The sequence below is a fragment of the Rana temporaria genome, chromosome 1 (genome assembly GCF_905171775.1).
Source record: "Rana temporaria chromosome 1, aRanTem1.1, whole genome shotgun sequence".
In the NCBI taxonomy this organism is placed as follows: domain Eukaryota; kingdom Metazoa; phylum Chordata; class Amphibia; order Anura; family Ranidae; genus Rana; species Rana temporaria.
In genome coordinates, this window is record NC_053489.1 from 213,864,688 (window position 1) to 213,871,695 (window position 7,008).

General features: G+C 44.1%; 1 protein-coding gene across 1 annotated transcript in view; it reads right to left on the reverse strand.

Moving 5' to 3' along the window:
- Positions 1 to 2,173, reverse strand: part of ADORA2A (adenosine A2a receptor) — a 66,979-nt gene extending 64,806 nt beyond the window's left edge. The window contains exon 1 of the mRNA XM_040349476.1: positions 2,104 to 2,173. The gene's annotated coding sequence lies outside the window, so the exon portion shown is untranslated. The remainder of the gene's footprint in view (positions 1 to 2,103) is intronic.
- Positions 2,174 to 7,008: the final 4,835 nt, after the last annotated feature.

A 7,008-nucleotide genomic window follows, 5' to 3' on the forward strand; every position in this document is an offset into this window, starting at 1 on the left:
AATAAATCAGCCTGCAATCTGAACTAAAAAAAATCTGTGTGTACAGCTGGCCATAGGCAGCTCGATTCTTGGCCGGTTCAGCAGGGATTGGCCAAGATTTAAACCATGTATGGGTAGTAGAGGGTTTCCACCTCATCCCGTTAAACCCGAACACATACTAATTACACAGGTTCTGTGGCTGATTAAGGTGGTAATTAAACTCACTTAGTGCCTTGTTTGCATTAAATTAGCCTCAGAACCTGTGTAATTCATATGTGTTCAGGTTTAAAGGGAGGAAGTGGCAACCGTATTGGGTAGGCTGATTGTACCCAAGATGATCAATCAACTTGAAAACAATAGCCTGTCGCATTTTTTCATTCTATTGTTGGCAGCAGCTGTACCTGCTAGCAATAATCACTGTGTGTTCTCCCGGTCACCCCCCCTCCCAGTGGGAGAATACTATAGCGCTGCAGGAGGGATGCCCCCATCAACACTGGCTGTGTTAAAGGGTATCAAGCAATTTTCCTTCCTGCAACCTGTAGTTGCAGGAAAGAAAATCCCATCTATGGCTAGCTTTAAGGAGGACATAGAGGGGTCGAAATCTGGAAATTTTTTCTTGATCAGGTGGCTACAGCTGCTGATCAATGCATCCTGACAGCGGAGGGCCCCACTGCAGAATACAATGTCCCATTTGGAGGAATCCATTCTTTTTTTTTTTCCATTCAGCCCACTGGCCAAAAAAAAAAAAAAAAAACACAATCATCTATGGCCAGCTTTAGTACATTGCCATTACGTTATATTATTGTTTTGATTTTATCAGTATATCAGCAATAAAAAGTAAAGTAGGACAATAGGCAATAGCAGTGCATTTAAACATACACACACAGTCTAGGCAGTTCATTTCCTTTTTCCCAACAATTATTAAAACATACATGATAAGAACCAGTTTAGCCTTGTTTTCATTGTTACAAAAGAAAAAAAGAAAAATTTGATTCCCGAACAAAAAGTCTTAAGTTGTGCAACATTCCTAATAAACGACTGCAATCATTGAGAGATTAATGCTGCTATTAAGCTGGGAAAACGAAAATGTACACAAATAGGGGACAAAAAAAAAAGGGACGCAATGTTTACTCAAACAAAATGTTTAGCGTTGCCTTAAGCCTAATGCCGCGTACACACGGTCGTTTTTCGGCATGAAAAATAAGACATTTTTCAGCATGTCCAAAAAACAAAATTTTTCCAACTTCATCATTAAAAACGATGTTGCCCACACACCATCGTTTTTGAAAAATGATGAACAAAGCGCGGTGACGTACAACACGTACGACGGCACTCTAAAGGGGAAGTTCTATTCGCCTTTGGGCTGCTTTTAGCTGATTCCTTGTTAGTAAAAGACGATTCACGCTTTTTTGTCTGTTACAGCGTGATGAATGTGCTTACTCCATTATGAACGGTAGTTTTACCAGAACGAGCGCTCCCGTCTCATAACTCGCTTCTGGGCATGCGTGGGTTTAAAACGTCGTTTTAGCCCACACACGATCATTTTTTACAACCCGAAAAACAACATTAAAAAATGCAGCATGTTCGAAAAAAAATTGTTTTAGTTTTTTCAGAAGCCGAAAAACGATGTGAAGCCCACACACAATGATTTTAAATGACGTTTTTAAAAATGAAATGTCATTTTTTTTTATGCCGAAAAACGACTGTGTGTACGCGGCATAAGATCTAGACATGCAGGAATAATAAAATGAATGAATGAATGAATGAATGAAAAAATTTATAGAGCGCAACACATGCGAACTGAATCGCTTCTGGGCGCTAGTTGTTTGTGACTCATGACCTCAAAAGAGCAGAGTTTTGATCCGTCTTCTGAAAATCAGGTGGTTTTCCTCCAACCGAATGCTGGTTGGTAAAGCGTTCCATAGTCTAGGACCCTGGAAAGCAAACCTTCTTTCTCCTTTGGATTTGTATTTAGTTTTTGGTACCCTGACCAGATTTTGGTCGGTGGATCGCAGAACGCGATTCGAATTGTGAGGTTCTATCTTGTCGCAAAGATATTGAAAAATGAACAACAAAAGCCATAGCAACCAAAGTACAGGAAAGAAATCAAGCTTTCATCTCTACCTGGTCAGTTCACCGCAGTGTTGAGCTCATGAAGACTTGGGTTTACTCTTGGTGGCAAGTGCCTTGGGATGGTATAGAGTTTATCATAGCTTTATCCTCACCTTCTTCTTTTCTTCCCAAGGCATCAATGGTCATTATGGGCAGGTCATAGTATCAGCAAGCTTATTGTCTGACAAACTAGTTCAGCAACTTTGTCTCTTGAACATGCAAGTGAGCCAACTAAAGCAGAAGCATCACATACAGTTGTATGCAAAAGTTTAGGAACCCCAGACAATTAACATGAGTGTCATTTATAAATATTTTGGCTTTTGGATCAGCAATTTCATTTTGATCTATCAAATAACTGAAGGACACATTAATATTTCAGTAGTGAAATGAGGTTTATTGGATTAACCGGAAATGCGCAAAATGCATCAAAACGAAATTCAACAGGTGCATAAATTTGGACACCCTTGTCATTTTGTTGATTTGAATACCTGTAACTACTTAGCACTGATTAATTGGAACACACAATTGGTTTGGTGAGCTCATTAAGCCTTGAACTTCATAGACAGATGCATCCAATCATGAGAAAAGATATTTAAGGTGGCCAATTGCAAGTTGTTGTTCTCTTTGAAGTTATCGCAGAGATACAAGCTGTCAGTGTCCACTGTGAGGAACATAGTGAGGAAATGGAAGACCTCAGGCACAGTTCTTGTTAAGGACAGAAGTGGCAGACCACATAAAATATTGGAGAGGCAAAGGCAAAGGATGGTGAGAACGGTCAAAAACAGCCCACGCACCACCTCCAAAGACCTACAACATCAACTTACTGCAGATGGTGTCACTGTGCATCCTTCAACAATTCAGCGCACTTTGCACAGGGAGAAGCTGTATGGGAGAGTGATGTGAAAGAAGCCTTTTCTGCAGAAACGGAGTCGCTTGAAGTATGCAAACGCACATTTGGACAAGACAGCTTCATTCTGGAATAAGGTGCTGTGGACTGATGAAACAAAGATTGAGTTATTTGGTCATAACAAGGGGTGTTATGGATCGCGGCAAAAGAACACAGCCTTCCAAGAAAAACACTTGCTACCCACAGTAAAATTTGGGGGAGGTTCCATCATGCTGTGGGGCTGTGTGGCCAGTGCCGGTACTGGGAATCTGGTTAAAGTTGAGGGTCGCATGGATTCCACTCAATATCAGCAGATACTTGAGAATGTTGAGGAATCAGTCACAAAGTTGAAGTTACGCTGGGGCTGGATATTTCAACAAGACAACAACCCAAAACACTGCTCAAAATCTACTCGGGCATTTATGCAGAGGAACAAGTACAATGTTCTGGAATGGCCATCCCAGTCCCCAGACCTGAATATCATTGAACATCTGTGGGGTGATTTGAAGCTGGCTTTCCATGCTCGGCAACCATCAAACCTAACTGAACTGGAGATGTTTTGTAAGGAGGAATGGTCCAAAACACATTCATCCAGAATCCAGACACTCAATATAGGCTATAGGAAGCGTCTAGAGGCTGTTATTTCTGCTAAAGTTGGCTCTATTAAATATTGACAGGATTTTTCTGTTGGGGTGCCCAAATTTATGCACCGGTCTAATTTTGTTTTGATGCATATTGCGCATTTTCAGTTAATCCAATAAACCTTATTTCACTACTGAAATATAACTGTGTCCTTCAGTTATTTGATAGATCAAAATGAAATTTCTGATCCAAACACCCAAATATTTATAAATGACAATCATGGAAATTGTCAGGGATTCCTAAACTTTTGCATACAACTGTATATAGCTTATGTAAAGCTATATACTCGTTTCTCACAGTTTTCATGCAAGTCCCTCAAAACTTGATTAGAGTACCCAAAATCCATTTGCTATGAATCCGAATTTTGGCACAGGCTAGTAACCACAAAGAATTTCCATTAACAAGCACTTATTTTCTAGAGTTCTGTGGTCAGATGGCCATCCCTCTTTCATCTTCATTGAAAGATCCATCACCTGCCTGTCTGCACTAAGGGTTTTTTCCTCTAAATCAGATTAAAAAAAATGTGTGTATAGGTTTAATAAAAAGCTTAAAGCTGAAGTTTAGGTATGAATATTTGTACATAGTTACATTGGTCCAGCTTGGATCAATGTAAGTATGTACATGTCTGTAGTAGGCACCACTAAACTACAATGATTGCTGCTAGCTTCTGGGTCTTGTGCTAAGCATCTGCCCTGCTGCTTACTGAACAGAGGAGGCTTGCTTGCCATAGGCACTATTCAGAGAACACAATAGGGGTTTATTTACTAAAGCTGGAGAGTGCAAAATCAGGCTCACTTCTGCATAGAAACCAATCAGCTTCTAGGTTTTATTGTCAAAGCTTAATTGAACAAGCTGAGGTTTGAAGCCGATTGGCTACCATGCACCAGATTCTGAGTGCTCCAGTTTTAGAAAATCTACCCCTATGAACATTTCCAATTAATGCAAAGTGTTCTCTCATTGGACAAGGTGGAGATCGTGATTTGTCACAGGTCATTTTTTATAAATAAATTTGATAAAGATCCTTGAGATTTTCTTTCTGCTGTTCTGTTCCTAGGCATCAAAAAGTAAAGTTATGATGGCCAAGCACTATACAAAAATGAGTTGGAACTCGTTTTCAAAAACGAACACTCGGCCTTGAGAGCAAACATTAGTGCCATCACGTAATGACCACATTTCGATCAATAAATTATTCAAATTAATCCTTTTTCTTTTGGTCAGTTTTGTCACATATGCGCAGTGCAAATAGTTACATTTTTACCGGGCAAGAAACACTGGCCCAGATTCTCAAAGAAGTTACGCCGGCGTATCTCGAGATGCGTGGCGTAAGTGTATATATATGCCAAAGTATCTATGCGCCGTACCCACAGAACCAGATACGCCTGAAAATAGGCTTCTTCTGACCGACGTAACTTTTCTACGCCGGCGTAGCGTGGGCGCATATTTACGCTGGGCGCATCTTGCGCTCCCATTGATTTCCTATTCAAATATGCAAATGAGGGAGATACGCCGATTCCCGAACGTAAGTCCGCCCGACGCAGGCTAAGCGCGGTGCGTGTAAGCTGTACGTCCGGCCTAAAGTTGCCCCTCATAAAGCAGGGGTAACTTTGCACCAGACATGTGCAGGTCAGCTGGAGAGCAGCTTCAGCAGCACCGTTACGGACGAGCTGAGCAACCACACTTGCAGGACAACACATCTGTATGCCAACATGCCAGGGGCAGGCATGGTCATAGCACTACTAGTGTGTGCCCAGGAGCGTAGAAGGAGGAGGGCACGGGAGAGGATATACCGAACGCGCATGAACGTCTTTGGCATGGGGGATTCAGAGGTGTATCGCATCTTCAGATTCAACACTCATGCCATCCTGGAATTAACCACAACCCTGCAGGATGACATCACCAGCCAGACACATGCTCACATGCAGTGCAGCCACTGGTCAAGGCACTGGCAACACTGCATTTCCTCACCAGTGGATCTTTTCAGCGTACGAGTGGAGTTGTGGCTGGGATGTCACAAACCAGCATGAGCAGATGTGTGCACCAGGTTGTCCCCGCAATCCTCAGACCCATGTCCGACCACATCATCAGACCCACCCAGGAGCACCTGCGGAATAAGGCAATGGCGGATTTTGTCAGAATTGCAGGATTCCCACGCACCGTGGGGGCCATTGATTGCACACATGTGGCACTACGGCCCCCCCGTGACACAGAGCACATATACCGCAATCGGAAGCACTGGCATTCCATCAACGTACAGGTTATAGTCGATGGCCAAGGCCTCAAATGGCACGTCCGTGCCAAACACCCAGGGTCCAGCCACGACAGCTACATATACCGTCAAAGCACCATCCCAACGGAATTGAAACAGAATGTGTACGGGCACAGCTGGCTGGTTGGTGAGTGACATGGGAGACAGGCATGACTGTCCGACCCCATGATGCAGACATCACGAGGGGCACATGCACGTGTGCCAGATCATCGGGGCATGTTGCATTCTGCACAACTTTGCCGAGAGAAAGGGCCTGGAGATTGACATATGTGATGACCTGACCCCCGAACCAAACATTCCCCCCCTGCCCGAGGCTACCCCGTCTGCTGAGGGAACTGCAGTCAGGAGATGCCTCGTGGAACGCATCTTTGCACGTTAAACACACACATTCATCATGGCACAAGGACAATGCACGCATGCACACCACTGTGGTCCCTAGCTCACACACAGCACATCCACATCACATTGGATTAGCCCAAGTCCAACATGCAGGACTTGGGAGCAGCAACGCCACGTCAAGGCTCCAATTATGTCGCTGACCATTCATACCATATTCACACGGTCATGGGGATAACTTCTCCCCAACGACCGAGGGTGACACCCCTTACTGGCAGGAGTGTCACCCCCCCCATTCACACACCAGTCACACTATAATCTGCACGCCTCATCGTGTGCAGTAATTGAAACAAAACAAAAACGCTCTTCACCAGAGCACAAAATAAATAAAAACGCTCTTCACCAGAGCACAAAATAAATAAAAACGCTCTTTACCAGAGCACTAAATAAGGCAAACCCAAAAAAATCAGTTGCCCTGGCTGCTGCCACAGCCACGGCCACTGCTCCGTAACTGCCTGGTAGAAGGCTCAGGTGGGGGGGCATCAGGTGGAGGAGCATCCACCGGTCTCTCCATGGCTGGAGGCCTGCCCTCTAAAGCCACGGCAATGCGGGTGAGGATGTTGTTAGTCTCTGACTGCACCTGTCACGACAGTCTCCCCTCCGCCTCAATGGCAGCTGTGTTGCCCTGGACGGCCTCAGTCAGGGACCTCACCTCTGCCCCGAGGGATAGCTGTTGTGGCCTGCAGCTCACCCAGGCAGGTGATCACAGCTGCAGTGTTGCCAGCCA